Source organism: Artemia sp. Qi Xiang Cuo, chromosome 15 (genome assembly GCF_049724085.1).
Source record: "Artemia sp. Qi Xiang Cuo chromosome 15, ASM4972408v1, whole genome shotgun sequence".
NCBI classification, from domain to species: Eukaryota; Metazoa; Arthropoda; class Branchiopoda; order Anostraca; family Artemiidae; genus Artemia; species Artemia sp. Qi Xiang Cuo.
In genome coordinates this window covers 51,330,346-51,349,905 of record NC_142808.1, presented here as the reverse complement: position 1 = coordinate 51,349,905, position 19,560 = coordinate 51,330,346, and positions in this window count along the sequence as shown.

Sequence of the window (19,560 nt, the reverse complement as noted above, 5' to 3'; positions counted from 1 at the left end):
ACGTTTCTTTTCTTTGTGACGTTTTTTTACTTCGAGACGTTCCTGTTTTTCTTAGAGACGTTTTTGTTTTTGTTGCGATGTTGTTTTATTTGCTTTGTAACGTTTTTTTTGTGACATTTTGTTTTTAGCTTACACGTTTTTTTTTCTTTTTCGAATCATTTTAAGACGTGAAGACAAAATTGAAAAAAACTTTAGTTAAAAAAAAATCTTTGACGTTTTTCTTTGAGAAATTGTTTTTAGCTTGGAGACGTGTTTGTTTTCTTTGTGACGTTGTTCTTTTTATTCGCGACGTTTTTTTAATCTCATTTTAAGACGTGAAAAAAAATTTGAAAAAAAAGTAGTTAAAAAAAAATTCTTTGTGACGTTTTTTTTCTTTGAGAAGTTGTTCTTAGCTTGGAGACGTGTTTGTTTTCTTTGTGACGTTGTTCTTTTTATTTGCGACGTTTTTTTTTACTTTAAGACGTTTTTTGTCTTCGACAGGCTTTTTTCCTTCGAGACGTTGATGTTTTGCTTGGAGACGTTTTGTTTTCTTTGGGGAGTTTTTTTGGCTTTGTGACGTTTTTTTTTATTAGTGACATTTTGTTTTTAGCTTTGACGTTTTTTTTCTTCGCGAATCATTTTAAGACGTGAAAGAACAAGTTTGAAAAAACTTCAGTTAAAAAAAAAAAATGATCAGAATCAAAAATAAGTAAGATTTGCCTCAAGGGCTAAGCTCGCAAATCATTCAAAGGCAGTGTTTACGTACTTTTTAGTTTTGATATTGCTCTTTACCGTCTCCTGAAGGTCCAGGTTAAGTTATTAAAATGAAAGATGATATATAATATACAGTTACCTGCAATTTGGTAACTAAAGGGATTGTAAATGTGTTTCGATAAAACAACCCCTTCCACTAAGGATATGACAAAAAAAATTGATTACTACCCTGTTTCAACGGTATATCAGAACCCATATAGTAACTTCTCTTACTAGAAATAACTGTTTTCAATTCAATCACCGTTCAAGTGTTTTTTCTAACTTAAATCATTGTAAGCTAGTCCAATGTCTTTGTGGAACTGTCATATTAACATCCTATCAAGTTATTTATATCCAAACTCATGGCAATGACGTTGACGAGTGCCTGGCCTTTGGTATAGGTCACTGATTTCTCAATGCTGCCGGGCCTTCATGGAGTCCGTTGGCCCTGGCCTCTATAGAGTTCGTTGGCCCTCGCCTGGACACGGTTCAGCGCTTCCTAAGGCCTCTATAGAAATGGAACATAGCAATCTACTGCGTATCTTGAGCAAAATTTTGGGGGAGGCCCCAATGAGCAAAATCTCGGGGGGGGGGGGAATGTGATAAAGGTTCCAATAAATGACCAAACTGGCAAAGCTATTGTAAAAAAAAGTAAGAAAAAGAAAAGAACCTTATCCCTAAAATCCCTCCCAAAAAACTTTATGCGTACAATTCAGCCTTGAAAATTATTTTTAAGCCTACTTTTGTTTGAAAAAAAAGTTTTCTTTTTTTTCTTTTAATTTCTAATTGTTTTTCAAATCATGCCGGACATCCTCCCTCCGTGAAAAATTTTTCCTTAAAATTCTCCCTCCTCTGAATGAAAAGTTTTTCCCACGCGAAAATCCCCCACGGATAATCTCCCACAGAAAATCCCCCAGCAATCTCAACTCCTTTGAAAATTTTCCCTGGGTAATTTTCATGGAATATCTCCACGTGTAAAATTAAACTGGCAAAGAGAAAGTAATTTAAACCCCTCGAAATGTTTGTCCGACTCGTAAAAAACGTAACAAAATGAATATAAACCAATTTGTGATGTGTTTTTTAAACTTTTCTTAAGTACCCCCCCCCCCCGCAAAAAAAATCTTTTGTATCCCCCCCCTCCACCCCACCTCGCGGATTGAGAACCGCGGATTGAGGTATGTGGCAATTTTAATGAGTGTGATCTGAACAAGGTCAATAAACCTTGGAGGTATTTTATCTATCCAAGCCTTTTGGAGGTTCTTAGCAACATTTGAGAACCCACCCTCACTAAATGTAGTTTGAGAACGGGCTATACCATCTTATGGATACAGCTAGCCTATGTATGCTGTGTGTCAGTATTAATGAGTCAGTATATTGAATAGATTATTCTTCTTCTCTGCCATTTGCGAAACAATTTTCTATGTTAGATCATTTCTGCTGGATGTTCACCGGTAGATAACAGAAAATGCCAAAATAATATAATTTTCGATATCGATATTTACGTTTCAGGGGTGAACTTGTGTGGGCAAAGTATTCACCGGGGGAATTTGGCAGTATTCCTATACAAAATGCTTTTTATATTTCTCGCTTTCTCTTTTCCGTCTCAATTTTACCTGTGGAGCTGTTAAGGGTAATTGTCACCGGGATTGAATTGTCTAGAGAATATATGCTTGGAAAGGGTATTTCTCCGTGGGGGTGGAGCCAGATTTCCTGGAATTATTAAAAAAAAACAGAAATTAAATAAAAAACAAGTTTTTTTCAACTGAAAGGAAGGAGGAACATTGAAACTTAAAAGGATCAGAATATTACGTATATTAAGGGGGTTGCCTCCTTCTCAACATCTCGCTTTTTATGCTAAAGTTTGGATTTTGTCCCAATTCTTTAAGAACGAATCCTGAAACACAAGGATCGTTTAATTGGAACAATAAGAAGCTTTTTTCAATGTTACTAAAGTAGGCTACTTTAGCGTAACGAGCGAGGTGTTGAGGAGGAGGCAACTCCCTTCATATACGTAATAATTTTTGCTCGTTTTAAATTTTAATGTTGCTCCTTACTTTCAGATGAAAAAACTTTTTTTTTTATTTAATGTTATTGAGAAAGGTATGTATTTTAAACTTTCTTTCCAAAAAGACGAAGGGCACTCAGGTGACCATTTTAAAGAATGTTGAGTAGAGTGTTGAACTAAATCAAAACACGTTATGTGTATACGGATTGTCAAAAGGGCGTAACACAGGAATGACTGAATATGTTAATTTCAACAGTTGTGGGGCCATAAGGCTTTCTATGACACACATACGGAAAATAACACAGGGAAATTAGCATAGGGAAAATAGCATTGGATCTTAAACGGAGCCCTCTGACGTCACACTCTCGTAAGTGTTCCCAGCTGGCAAGATTCCTATTTTTGGCAAGAGTTCAATGTCCTTTTCGGTTAGGTCAGGTGTTTTTCTATGGCACACCCTTTTGTTTTTCTATGACAAACCCTCTGACGTCACGCGACACACCCTCGCACCGGCACAATGCGGTCAGTTGTTACTTGCCCCTCGCACCTGTTTCCGGCTGGCAAGATTCCCATCCTTGGCAAGAGTTCAATGTCCTCCCGTCCTTGGCAAGAGTTCAATGCCCTTTTCGGTTAGGTCAGGATGATAGGTGAATTTCTGTGACAAGCCCTCTGACGTCATGTGACACATCCCTTTGTTTTTTTATGACAACCCTGGCAAGATTGCAAGCGCATACCCTATTTCTAGGTGAAATTCCCAGGTGTTTCAATTACAAGATATTATTAATAATTTAATGTCTCAAGATATTAAATGCGTGTCTTAATCGTGCTAACAACTATATCTTAAAAACAGACATTGTAAATGAAAGGTTTTATTATTTCAAACAAATTGACAAGCAACAATACATAGAAAAAAGACAGCTAAAAAAAACACGACATAAAATAAAAGGTAAAAAAGCCATGTCATAATATATGCAAAAAGAACAGTGAATTATAGAAAATCAGGGCTCCTAGCATGTAACCCCGAGGGTAGGGCAGGGGGAGTGATATTAGACATGGATTTAAAGTGTTTTAAGAGCTTTTAAGGAAAATACCTCTTTTTCATTGAAATAAATTTATGAATATTTAACAATATCCTAAAAATAGGTTCCATCCTCCTAGTAACATTCATTTTCAGAGGGAGCCTTGATAATAGATATAATTTTTAGGCATTATTGTGGCATATAAAAGAATAAAATATAAACAGTAACATGCGTAATTTAAGGAAAGACGTGGGGAGAGGGCGTCTGTGGGGGAAGGGAGACCTGTTTTTTCCCTCGCCAGCTCAGCACTGCCTTTCTATTCATATATTTTTTTTTCGTTACACAAAGCAATAATTTTCAAATGTTTCATTTTTAAATATTTCCTTATTTATTGTTAGCACTCCTCCTTCCACTAGGGCGTCGTCCCGCTCGCTGGCCGCCTCCGAGGAAGTGTCCGCCCCTCCGAGTGCTTTGTCTCAGCCTTGACGCAACCCCAGGGAGACATTTTTCAGCAAAAATATCAAAACACGCAAAGGAGTGAAATTCTTGTTCCCACCTATCCCGCGCACTACGGGGGAGTTTGGTGAGTGTTTACTCATTCCGGAGACGGAATTCGGTCTTTGGCTAGGCGATAAAGGAGGTTAAAAACGGTCTTGCTCGAGATAACTTTAAAAGTAGTAATAATAGGGAAACTATCATAGAATTTCTAGGATATGCCCGCCTCTGACGTCAAATCATCCCTGTTTTTAGTTAGCAAGATTCCCACCCCTGGAACCCCAACCGGGATTCCAAGCGTTCTATATTATTTCTTCTATATTGACAGGATTCCTAACCATTATTTTGGTACATTGTTTTTCAGGAAGATCTCCTGGATTTCTGTGACCATGTGTAATATGAATGACGCCTGTGTATATCACAAGCTAGACTAAAAGGACCCCTTGGGGGAACCCTTCGAGCACGGCACACACATACACACGGGTGCTGCGTAATAACGGCCGTGCACATCTTAAGTAAAGATACCTAATGAGAGAGGATTGAAAATCATCTGGCGAGAAGTGTAGATACCCAAACATTAAAAAGTATAATTATTGGCCAGAGCGGAATAGCGCTGTCACATTATTTTCACACTGGCGCCAGCCCTCCACATTACACCAACCCTCACCCCCTAGGACGTTTGCAATATTCTCACTCCGAAAATAAGCTAAAGAATTCCATGAAACAACCTTATGTTCCTATTCCGCGCACTACGGGGGAGTTTGGTCAGTGTTTATTCATTCCGGGGACGGACTTCGGCGCTAGGCGATAAAGGAGGTTTAAAAAAAACGGTCTCGCTTGAGATAACTTTAAAAGTAGTAATAATAGGGAAATTATCATGGAATTTCTAGGATATGCCCGCCTCTGACGTCAAATCATGCCTGTTTCTAGCTAGCAACATTCCCACCCCTGGAACCCCACCCGGGATTCTAAGCGTTCTATATTATTTCTTCTATATTGACAGGATTCCTAACCATTTTCTTGGTACATTGTTCTTCAGGAAGATCCCCTGGATTTCCGTGACCAGGTCTAATATGAATGACGCCAGTGTATATCGCAAGTTAGACTAAAAGGACTCCTTGGGGGAATCCTTCGAGCACGGCACACACACACACGGGTGCTCTAATGTTTAGCTTCTATTGAACAAATCATAATGGAGTTACTTGCAATTCCATTTTTTTTTTTTTTTTACAAAATTCGCATTTACAAATCTATTCAATACTTTACGCCTCTCGTAACGTTCTAATGTCCTTTGCGTTTTATGACCTTTCCGTTTGGCCCCAGATGAATGGTCAAAAACTACAATCGTAGCATATATTCATGGATAATAACATTAAAGCAACTACACTTGTAAAGTGAATTGAGACATTTTTTACAATGTCATATGCTTCGTTGGGGGCCATGTTTCAGGTTCGCACATTCTTGATTTTGACGTTTCAAAATTATGAAGTTTTATATACTTTTTTCACAAAAGTTTTTCAAAAAAAGTAGAGCTCCATTAAGCCAGAAATGAGTAGAAATAAAGTAAATCGATCAAAACAAAATAGGCCTACATTTTAAATGTTTTTACTTTTTTTGCTTTAATAAATACAAATTATCAAAACTTTAAGGAATAAATATTAGCATATGTATGTTGAACTGACAATCCACGGTAATTTGTTTTGTTTTTCATTAAAGTGCAAATTATGTTCTGGCCTTGAGAAGGCATGGGCGTTACCAGCCCTACTCATGTTAATTTTTGCACGGTTTGTGTTTGAATCGGCTATTTATTGTAATTTCTGTTCGTTTTGTATTTCATTTATTTATCGATGGTGATTTTTGGTAGTTTTACGATTAGAAGATTATTTGAATTTATCTCTGTTCATTTTTGGTCTATTGGAGCTCTTTAGTTTTCTTTGACAAACTTGTTTTGTAAAATAAGTTATCAAATTAACTTCTGTTCGTTTTTCATTGACATAGTGCCTTTCAGTGAAAAAAATTATATTTTATATATTTTTTTTTCTATAGGAATCCATAGTTTGGTTTGCTATTTGTATAATGGAGAAACTTTTTCAAAATTTTTTACTCTGGACACAAATTATATTGTTTAATTTAACTTTATACATCCTAAAGTTGACATGAAAAATAATACTTAATATCATTCCCAAAACATTCCATCTATGCTCTTTGAAAGCCTGGATACACTTAGACCCTTTTGATTTATTTAAATTGTAAGAGCAGAAGTTGTAATAGCAGCAGTCTGAAAGTTAGCACCCCCAGTCATTCTAGAGATATCGCTGAGTTTTCTTATAGGCAACCATCCACACAACACTTTTTGATTTAGTTTTAAAGAATAATGGGTCAATTGCATAAATATATGAGATTGACATACACAATATTCCAAAAGACAAAGTTGCTGGACATTCCTACTATAGCTAACAAAAAAGCTGTCTCAAAATCACTGGATGTGTTTGGAAAATTAAAGGGGCTTTGAAGAAGGCCTCCAATCTCTTTTTACACTTAAAAGGAGCACTAGAACTTTTAATTTTGAATCGAATTACCTCTTTTAAAAGTTTCAATGATATTTCTAACTATTAAAAAGCGACGCTGCTCAGTGGCGCCAATTCACGAAAATGTAGGGGGGGGGGCAAGGATTTTTTTTTCTATTTTTTTTTAAATGAAGATTCCAAAAAAAACATTGAGCAAACATACCTAAAACGGGGGGAGGGGGGGTAGCGGTGACTTCGCTGCTTGACAAAATCGTCGACTAATCTATCCAAATCCAGTTTCTTTACCTCCTGCTTTTCAACGGCCATTATCATGAGATCACTGAGTCTGTCGTTTCCTATCGTCGATCGCAGATAGTCCTTCACACGCCCTAATGCCGAGAAGAATCGTTCATTGCTGGCAGTGGTCACAGGAAAAGTAGCAACTAGCTTCTTCAGTTTTAGCACTGCAGAATAGGCAACTGGGAGGTCGGATAAGATTCCAGCTAATCCAAACCATACTTCGACCTTATCCCAGCTTCGATAGCTTGAAGAAGATCCATCTTTGAAATATCATTTTTTGACAGATGCAGCTTTGCAAGAGAAAGCTGGGATTCTATGGCATGGTCATCAACATCGAAAATCCCTTGATAATGACACATAAACCTTTCCACTTTCAAAAGTTCGAGAAAATCGGAACTTGAGGGGTCGAAGGCAGACAAAGCCTTTTTTGAAGTTTCTACGACATCACCTTCTATAAGAACCTTATATGCCCCCAGGCCATAACTTAAAATCTTTGTCCCGAGGGTTGTGGGGGAGTGTCCTCCTCAAAAACATATTTTCTATATGGGAATCAACTACACTGAACAAAATGGATATCTCAAAATTTGATTGGATGTGTTTGGGGGAATGATGGACGTGGGGGGGGGGCAGTTGCCCTCCAATCCTTTTCGACTATTAGAAGGGTACTAGCCCTTCGACTTTCCAATCGAACGAACCCCTTTTGAAGTTTCTACGACGACCCCTTCCATATGAAGTACCCAGCTCTAAAGGAAAAAAATAAATAATAAATAGTACATTGTGCCACCATCGTTCGTATATGCCCTCAGGGCATAACTTAAAACCCTTGCCCCGAGGGCTGTGGGGGAGTGTCCTCCTCAAAAATATATTTTCTATCTGGAAATCAACTACACTGAACAAAATGGCTATCTCAAAATTTTGATTGGATGTGTTTGGGGAAATGATTGGAGTGGGGGGAGGGGGGCTAGTTGCCCTCCAATCACTTTCGACTATTAAAAAGAGCACTAGGCCTTTGAATTTCCAATCGAATGAGCCTTTTTTGAAGTTTCTACAACGCCTTCAAAAAAAAATCCTTATATGCCCCCAGGGCAAAACTTAAAACCCTTGCTCTGAGGGTTGTGGGGGAGTGTCCTCCTCAAAAACACATTTTCTATCTGAAAATCGACTACGCTGAACAAAACAGCTATCTAAAAATTTTGATTGGATTTGTTTGGGGGAATGTTGGGCGTGGGGAGGGGCGAGTTGCACTCCAATCACTTTTTACTATTAAAAAGGGTACTAGCCCTTCGAATTTCCAAACGAATGAGCCTGTTTTGAAGTTTCTACGACACCGCCTTCTAACCTTATATGCCCCCAGGGCATAACTTTAAACCCTGGCCCTGAGGATTGAGGGGGAGTGCCCTCCTCAAAAACATATTTTCTATCTGGAAATCAACTACGCTGAAAAAAATGGCTATCTCAAAATTTTGATTGGATGCGTTTGGAAGGGGGGCTGGTTGCCCTCCAATCACTTTCAACTATTAAAAAAGCCACTAGAACTCTCAATTTCTAGAATCAAAATTTTGATTGGATGTGTTTGTGGGAATGATGGGCGTGGGGGGGGGGCCGAGTTTCCCTCCAATCACTTGCGAATATTAAAAAGGGCACTACCCACACCAATTTCCAATCGAATGAGCCCTTTTCGAAGTTTCTACGACAACTCCTTCGATACAAAAAGCCCGACTGAAGAAAAAAAAACACAGTGTCCCCACATCGTTCATTACTTAGGCAGCGCTAGCGTGCTGCCTATGATATTGCTTTATCACCTTTTTGAAAATCCACAAGCATAGTTAGTTTTGATTTAATCAACATCTGCCTAATTTTTGATTGGATGCGTTTGGAGGGGGGGGGGCTAGTTACCCTCCAATCACTTTCAACTATTTAAAAAGCCACCAGAACTTTCAATTTCCAATCGAATGAGCCCATTTTGAAGTTTCTACGACGACCCCTTCCATATGAAGTCCCCAGCTCTAAAGGAAAAAAAATAATACATAGTACATTGTGGCAACATCCGTTCTTAAATGCCCCCAGGGCATAACTTAAAACCATTGCCTCGAGTGTTGTGGGGGAGTATCCTCCTCAAAAACATGTTTTCTATCTGGAAATCAACTACGCTGAACAAAATGGCTATCTCAAAATTTTGATTGGATGTGTTTGGGGAAATGATGGGCGTGGGGGGGGGGGGCTATTTGCCCTCCAATCACTTTCGACTATTAAAAAGGGCACTAGCCCTCTGAATTTCCAATCGAATGAGCCTTTTTTGAAGTTTCTACGACAACGCCTTCAATAAAACTCCTTATATGCCCCCAAGGCAAAACTTAAAACCCTGGCCCTGAGGGTGTGGGGGAGTGTCCTCCTCAAAAACATATTTTCTATCTGGATATCAACTACGCTGAACAAAATAGCTATCTCAAAATTTTGATTGGATGTGTTCGGGGGAATGATGGGCGTGGGGGGGGGCTATTTGCCCTCCAATCCCTTTCGAATATTAAAAAGGGTACTAGTCCTTCGAATTTCCAATCGAATGAGCCTGTTTTGAAGTTTCTACGACACCGCCTTCTAACCTTATATGCCCCCAGGGCATAACTTAAAACCCTTGCCCTGAGGATTGAGGGGGAGTGCCCTCCTCAAAAATATATTTTCTATCTGGAAATCAACTACGCTGAACAAAATGGCTATCTCAAAATTTTGATTGGATGCGTTTGGAAGGGGGGCTAGTTGCCATCCAATCACTTTCAACTATTGAAAAAGCCACTAGAACTCTCAATTTCTAGAATCAAAATTTTGATTGGATTTGTTTGTGGGAATGATGGGCGTGGGGGGGGGGGGCTAGTTGCCCTCCAATCACTTGCGAATATTAAAAAGGGCACTAGCCACGCCAATTTCAGTAGAAGTGACCCTAGTACTCCGAACATGACCACGTGGTCATGTCAGCATTTTTAATACTGACGGGGCACCAAATATGGGCATAGAGTCCCGTACGAACCACGTGGTTTATGGTTTTCTCAGTGAGAATGAAAAAACAGGAATTTTCTCACTTGGAAAAACAGGACTTTTCTCACTTTGATGTATGTTTTATTGGATGATTATGTGTCTTGTTCGATTTATTTGATTATTTTCTTGTTTGTCAGCATCAAATTATTGATTTTTCATCGATTTTGTCAGTTAGAATGAAAAACAGGAACTGTATAACATTGATGTATGTTTTTATGGTTTTTGTCAGTGAGAATGGAAAAACAAGGATTTTGTCACATTTAAGGATAACAACAGCAATTTAGGTTCCTGTTTTTATGTCTGTTCGTTGTTAGTGAGAATGGACATGCTTGACGCGAATGTTATGAGATTGTTTGGCTAGCCTGGCCTGAGAACTTGATTTACATAATCGCTAGGGGAAATTATTGATTCACGAAGGGGAAATTAAGAAACACTCTGGCTTCTTTAATCTTAGGTCTGAAGGGATAAACGTTCTTTAGGTCAGAGAGAAAAATTAATATTCTATTTTTAAATAGGGCTTCATTGATCTTTAGTGTCAGGAATTATAATTGACATCACTTGTTATCTTGGAATTATGCGGGAGTCTAAAGAGATAGAAATTCTATTTTTAAATACGGCTTCACGGGGCTTTAAGTCGGAGAGATAAATTGATATTCTAACGAAACCCTAATAGTTTAGCTAGGAAAATTTATGAGATGAAGAGATTAACGTAGGAAAGGGTTTCCTAGAAATTTGAAATGCGTTAGCGCAGAGATGCCAAACAAAAGGAACACGCTGAAATTACGTTTAGGGATTATTTCGGCGAAACAGTTAGAGACATTTTGAAAGAAGATTTTAGGAAAGGTTTTAGAAGAGAATTTGAGGGTGAAACTCTGTGTTCGTTATAATACACAAGTTCCATTTGAACAGTGTTGTGAGGTCCTCTACCCCAACCCAAAGGGTTCCGATCCCCCACCCCAACCCCGAAGGAAGCCCCCGGTACTCAAAGGTCCCCCAAGCTCCCAAAGAGCCCCAGCCCCCCCAAACGCCCGCCTCAGACCCACAAAGGCCCGCCGCTGGTCCTCAAAGGGCCCCCCGCCCCCCAAAGGGCCCCCCGGCCCCCAAAGGCCCCCCCGGTCCTCAAAGTTCCCCCGGGCCCGAGAAGCGCCGAGGGCCAGGAATGCGCCGCATGGGGATACGCCACAGGGGGATGCGCCGCGGGTCGGGGGAAGCGCTGCAGGGATGCGCCGCAGGGATGCGCCGCAGGAATGCGCCGCGCGTACGTGCGCGTACGTAGGCTAACCTAACCTAACTTAACCTTAATCTAACTTGATCTAGCCTAACCTAACCTAACAAAAATCAGAAAATTTAACTGTGTCAAGGTAAAGCACGACAAAACATATTTCAACTAAAGAAATCCATAATGAACTTTGAAAAATAAAGAGAATGTAACTCTGTCAAAGTAAACAACAACGAAACACTACTGAAATATTCCAACTCTTGCATTTCAACGATAGAAATTCAAAATGAACTTTGAAAAATCAAGAAAATGTAACTGTGACAAGGTAAACCACAGCCAAACACTGCTGAAATATTCCAACTTTTACATTTCAAGGAAAGAAATTCAAAGTGAACCTTGGAAAAAAAAGAAAAGGTAATTCTGTCAATGTAAACCACAATCAAACATTACTAAAATAGTCCAACTATTTCATTTCAACAAAGGAAATTAAAAGTGAACTTTGAAAAATCGAAAAGATTTGACAGTGACAAGGTCAAACAAAACCAAACACTACTGAAATATTCCAACTCTTGCTTTTCAACGAAAGAAATACAAAATGAACTTTGAAAAATTCAGAAAATATAACTGTGACAAGGTAAACCACAACCAAACACTACTGAAATATTCCAACTCTTGCATTTCAAACAAAGAAATTCAAAATGAACTTGGAAAAATCAAGAAAATGTAACTGTGACAATGTAAACCACAACAAAACACTACTGAAATATTCTAACTCTTGCATTTCAACGAAATAAATTCAAAATGATCTTTGAAAAATCAAGAGATTGTAAGTTTGACTTCGTCAACCACATCAAAAAACTTATGAAATATTCCAACTCTTGTATTTCAACGAAAGAAATTCAAAATGAACTTTGAAAAATCAAGGAAATCTAACTGTGACAAGGTAAACCAAAACGACACACAACTTAAATTTTACAACTCTGTCATTGACACTAAAGAAAATCAAATGAACATTTAAAAATATAGGTAATTTACAAATTACTTTGAAAGCTAAAGACACACAAATATTTAGTAGTCAATCTCTAGAATCTAAGCAAAAGAAATTAAACATCAAAAATTGAGATGTATGTGACTTTTCCACTGACAAGTTAATCAACAACCAAACACAAAAGAAAAAATCCAACTGTTGTATTTCAAAGAAATAAATTCAAAATTAGCTTTTAAAATTTAAGAAAATGTAACCGTTACAATGTAAACAACAGCCAATAACTAATTAAATATTCCAACTCTTGCATTTGAATGAAATAAATTCAAAATGAGCTTTAAAAAATCAAGAAAATTTAACTGTGACAAGGTAAAGAAAGACCACATACTATTGAAATATTACAACTCTTGTATTTCAAATAAATAGATACAAAATGAACTTTGAAATATCAATATAATGTAACTTTGACAATTTAAACCACACCGAAACACTATTTAAATATTAAAACTCTAACGTTTCAATAAAAGAAAGTCATATGAAAATCTAAAAATCTTGAAAAAGTCAAGGTGACAATTTCAAACACAAGCAAAGACTACTGAAATATTCCAACTCTTGCATTTCAATTAAAGAAATTCGAAATGAACTTTAAAATATCAAGAAATTGTAACTGTGACAAGGTAAACCACAACAAAACACAAATCAAAAAAACCAACTCTTGCTTTTCAAAGAACGAAATTCAAAATGAACATTTAAAAAACAATAAAATGTAAGAGACAAAATGAAAACTACCTCAACACACTAATTATAGTGAAAAACTCTTGCATTTCAATGAAAAAAATTCAAGATGTACAAAGAAAATTCAAGAAAATGAAATTGCGTGGATGTCAAACTATACCTTTCAAACCAGGACAAATCCAATTCATGCTTTTATACGAAAGACATTAAAAATGAACAGTGACTTTTGAAGAATCAGGCGCATCTACTATTTAAAAAGCACCGAGAAAATACAGGAATGTTCCTACTCTCGCACATCCTCGCAAGACAATCATAATAAACTTTGAAATTTTAAGAAAATATAACAGTGTCAATGAACACCCCTACCGAGAACTAAAGTACTATAAAGGCTAGAGCTTTTCAACGAATGAACTTCAAATAAACTTTGGAAAATCAAGAGAATATAACTGTGACAAGGTGAACCACAACCAAACACTACTGAAATAGTACAACTCCTACATTTCAATGAATGAAATTAGAAATAAAATTTGAAAAATCAGTAAACTTTAACTGTTACACTTTAAACCACAAACAATCACACCTGAAATTGTACAGCTCTTGAATTTCAACAAAATAATTTGAAAATGAATTTTGGAAAATAATTAGATCTTAACTGTGACAATGTTAAACACTGCAGAACACTTCTTATATAGTAAAACTCGATCAATACATCGAAATAAACTCTCAATTAACTTTGAAAAATCAAGAGATTGTAACACTGACAAGGTTGACCACAAACAGAAACTACTGAAATATTATAGCTCTTGCATTTAAATGAAACATATTCAAAATAAACTTTGAAAAATCAAGAAAATGTAAATTTGATAAGGCAGAATACAACCAAACACAACTTAAATATTCCAACTCCTGCATTTTAATGAAAGAAATTCAAAATGAACTTTGAAAAATCAGGAAAATGTAACTGTGACAAGGTAACCCATAAGCAAACACTACTGAAATAGTCCAACTCTTGCTTTTCAGCGAAAGAAATTCTAAATGACCTTTGAAAAATCATGAAAATGTAACTGTGACAAGGTAAACAACAACCAAACCCTACTGAAACATTCCAACTCTTGCATTTCAACGAAATAATTTCAAAATTAACTTTGAAAAATCAATAAAATGTAACTTTGACATGGTAAAACACTACCAAACACTACTGAAATATTCTAACTCTTGCATTTCAACGAAAGAAATTCAGAATGAACTTTGAAAAATCAAGAAAATGTAACTGTGACAAGGTAAACCACAACGAAACACAACTGAAATATTCCAACTCTTGCATTTCAACGAGAGAAATTCAAAATGAACTTTGAAAAATTACGAAAATGTAACCATGACAAGTTTAACCACAACCAAACACTACTGAAATATTCCAACTCTTGCATTTCAACGATTCTGAAATATTCCAACTCATGCATTTCAATGAAGGAGATAAAAAATTAACATTTAAAAATATATAGACTTTAAGTGAGAAAGTTAAACAAACAACCAACAAAAAAGTATTTAGTCAAACTAATGCATTTCAACGAAAGAAATTCAAATGAACTTTGATAATAAGGGCGTATTTAAAACATAGCATGGACTAACACCAACGCCACTGAAGGCATATGTACACTATTGACTTTAATCGAGAGAAGTTCAAAATAGAATTTGAAAAATCAAGAAAATGTAACTGTGACAACGTTAACCAGAACCAAACACTACTGAAATAGTCCAACTCTTGCATTTCAACGAAATAAATTCAAAATGAATTTTGAAAAATCAAGCGAATGTAACTCTGACAATGTAAAACACAACCACACACTACTGAAATATACCAACTCTTCCATTTAAACGAAACAAATTCAAAATAAAATTTGAAAAGTCAAGAAAATGTAACTGTGACAAGGTAAACCATAACCAAACACTACTGAAATATTCCAACTCTTGCATTTAAAAGAAATAAATTCAAAATGAAATTTTAAAAATAATGAATATGTAACTTTGACAAGTTAAACCACAAAAAAACAATACTTAAATATTCCAACTCTTTCATTTCAACGAAAGAAATTCGAAATGAACTTTGAAAAATCAAGAAAATGTAACTGTGACACGGTAAACAACGACCAAACCCTACTGAAATATTCCAACTCGTGAATTTCAACGAAGGAAATTCAAAATGAACTTTGAAAAATCAAGGAAATGTAACTGTGACAAGGTAAACCACAACCAAGCACTACTGAAATATTCCAACTCTTTCAATTCAACGAAAGAAATTCAAAATTAACTTTGAAAAATCATGAAGATGTAACTGTGACACGGTATACAACAGCCAAACACTACTGAAATATTCCAACTCTTTCATTACAACGAAAGAAATTCTAAACTAACTTTGAAAAATCAAGAAAATGTAACTGTGACACGGTAAACCACAACGAAACACTAATGAAATATTCCAACTCTTGCATTTCATAGATAGAAATACTAAATAAACTTTAAAAAATCAAGAAAATGTAATTTTGACAAGGTAAATTACTATCAAACACTACTGAAAAATTCCAACTCTTGCATTTCAACGAAATAAATTCAAAATGAACATTGAAAAATCCAGAGAATGTAAGTGTTACAAGGTAGAACACAACGAAACACAACTGAAATAATTCAACTCTAGCATTTCAACGAAAGAAATTCAAAAATGAACTTTGAAAAATCAAGAGAATGTAACTGTGACAAGGTAAACCACAACCAAACACTACTGAAATATTCCAACTCTTGAATCTAAAGGAAATAAATGCAAAATGAACTTTGAAAAATCATGAAAATGTAACTGTGACAAGGTAAACCATAACCAAACACTATTGAAATAGTCCAACTCTTGCACTTCAATGAAAGCAATTCGAAATGAGCTTTGAAAAATCTTGAGAATTTAACTATGACACTGCAAACCATGACCAAACACTACTGAAATATTCCAACTCTTGCATTTCAATGAAAGAAATCCAAATTAACTGTGAAAAATTATGTGAATGTAACTGTGAAACTATACACGACAACAACACATTATTGAAATATTCCAACTCTTACATTTCAAAGAAAGAAATTCAAAATAAGCTTTGAAAAATCAAGAAAATGTAACTGTGACAAGGTAAACAAAAACCAAACACTACTGAAATATTCCAAATCCTGCATTTCAATGAAGGAAATTCAAAATGAACTTTGAAAATTAAAGAATATGTAACTGTGACAAGGTAAACCACAACCAAACACTACTGAAATATTCCAACTCTTGCATTTCAATGAAAGAAATTCAAAATGAACTTTGAAAAATCAATATATTTTAACTTTTAAACTTAAATAAAAATACTACTAAAACTGATATATTAATAAAAATTATATTCAACTATATAAGTTTGTAAAGAACTTGGAATTTTAATGTGAAAGTAAATGTTACACGGAACTCACTAATCCTAACCAACTGGAAAATTAAAACTATTGCATTTCAACGAAAGAAATTCAAAATGAACATAGAAAAATCAAGACAATGTAAGTGTGACAATGTAAACCACAACCAAACACTACTGAAATATTCCAACTCTTGCATTTCAACGAAAGAAATTCGACATGAACTTTGAAAAATCGAGAAAATGTAACTCTGACACGGTAAATCACAACACTACTGAAATATTCCAGCTCTTGCTTTTCAACGATGGAAATTCAAAATGAAATTTGAAAAATCAAGAAGATGTAACAGTGACACGTTTAACCACTAACAAATACTACTGAAATATTCCAACTCGTGCATTTCAACAAAAGAAGTTCAAAATGAACTTAGAAAAATCAAGAGAATGTAAGTCTGACAAGGTTAACCACAAACAAACACTACTGAAATATTACAAATCTTTCATTTCATAGACATAAATTCAAAATTAACATTGAGAAAAAACGAGAATTTAACAATGACAAGATAAACCACAGCAAAACACAACTGAAATATTCCAACTCTTGCATTTAAACGAAAGAAATTCGAAAAAAACTTTGAAAAATCAAGAAAATGTAAATTTGACAAGGTAAACTACAGCCAAACACTACTGAAATATTCCAACTCTTGCATTTTAATGAAAGAAATTCAAAATGAACTTTGAAAAATCAGGAAAATGTAACTGTGACAAGGTAAACTACAACCAAACACTACTGAAATATTCCAACTCTTGCATTTCAACGAAAGAAATTCTAAATGAACTTTGAAAAATCAAGAAAATGTAACTGTTACACTTACCACCATACCCCCACACTACGGATCAATGCCTACACGTTATAGAAAACGAAAGAATTTCAAAATGAACATTGAAATATCATTAGTATGTAAGGGTGACAATGTAAAACATTTCATACTACAACAGAAATGGTCCCAAACTTTAATTAAATCGAAAGAAATCAGCGCTGAACATTGAAAAATCTAGTTCAAACATCTTTGACCAGGTCGGCCACACCGTAGCTCTTAAGAAATATTCAAACTCTTGCATTTAAAAGAGAGAAGTTCAAACTGACCTTTGTAAAATCGTGAAAATGTAACCATGACAAGTTAAACTACAACCAAATACTACTGAAATATTCCAACTCTCGCATTTCAAAGAAGGAAGTTCAAAATTAAATTTTAAAAATCAAGAAAATATAACTGTGACAAGGTGAACAACAAACAAACACTACTGAAATATTCAAACTCATGCATTTAAACGAAATAAATTCAAAATGAACTTTGAAAAATCAAGAAAATGTAACTCTGACAGGGTAAACCACAACCAAACACTACTGAAATATTCCAACTCTTTCATTACAACTAAATAAATTAAAATGAACTTTGAAAAATTGAAAGAATGTAACCATTAGAAGGTAAACCACAACCAACCACTGCTCAAATATTTCAGCTCTTTCATATCAACGAAAGAAATTCAAAATGAACTTTGAAAAATCAAGAAAATGCAACTGTGACAATGTGAACCACAACCAAACACTAATGAAATATTCCAACTCTATATTTAAATCTAAATATGTTCAAATTAACATAGAAAAATCATGATAATTTAACACTAACAAGTTAGAACACAACCAACCCCTTTAAAAATATTCCGAATCTTGCAAATAAACGAAAGAAATAATTGCTAGACTTTGAAAAGTCTATACAATGTAACTATGACAAGGTAAACCACAACCAAACACTACTGAAATATTCCAACTCTTGCATTTCAAAGAAAGAAATTCAAATTGAACTTTGAAAAATCAGTAAAATGTAACTGTGACAAGGTAAACCACAACCAAACACTACTGAAATAGTCAAACTCTTGCATTTCAACGAAAGAAATTCTATATGAACTTTGAAAAATCAAGAAAATGTAACTGTGACACGGTAAACCACAACCAAACACTACTGAAATATTCCAACTCTTGCATTTCAACGAAAGAAATTCAAAATGAACTTTGAAAAATAAAGGAAATGTAACTGTGACAAGGTAAACCAAAACCAAACACTACTGAAATATTCCAACTCTTGCATTTAAATAAAAGAAATTCAAAATGAACTTTGAAAAATCATGAAAATGTACCTGTGACAAGGTAAACCACAACCAAACACTATTGAGATAGTCCAACTCTTGCATTTCAACGAATGAAATTCGAAATGAACTTTTAAAAATCAATAAAATGTAACTGTGATAAGTTAAACCACAATAAAACACTATTTAAATAGTAAAACTAGTTCTCTAATACTAATTAACTTCAAAAGGAAAAATTAAAAATCAAGAAAATTTAGGTGTGTCAATTTTAACTATTATAAATCCCAACAGAAATATTTAAACTCTAGATATTAAACTGATGAAGATAAAAAATTTAATTTGTCAATACATTAAAATGGAGGTGTGACAAGGTAAACCACAACCAAACACAACTGAAATATTCAAACTCTTGCATTTCAACGAAAGAAATTCAAAATGATCTTTGAAAAATCACGAGAATGTATCTGTGACAAGGTAAACCACAACCAAACACTACTGAAATATTCCAACTATTGCATTTCAATGAAAAAAATTCAAAATGAACTTTGAAAACTCAAGAAAATGTAACTGTGATAAGTTAAACCACAACGAAACACTACTGGAATATTCCAACTCTTTCATTTCAAAGAAAGAAATTAAAAATTAACTTTGAAAAATCAAGAAAATGTAACTGTGACAAGGTAAACCACAACCAAACACTAGTGAAATATTCCAACTCTTGAATTTCAAAGAAATAAATCCAAATGAACTTTGAAAAATGATGTGAATGTAACTGTGACACGATCAACAACAACCACACATTACTCAAATATTCCCACTCTTGCATTTCAACGACAATAATTCAAAATGAAATTTGAAAAATCAAGAGAATGTAACTGTGACAAGGTAAACCATAACCAAACACTACTGAAATATTCCAACTCTTGCATTTCAATGAAAGAAATTCAAAATGAACTTTGAAAAATC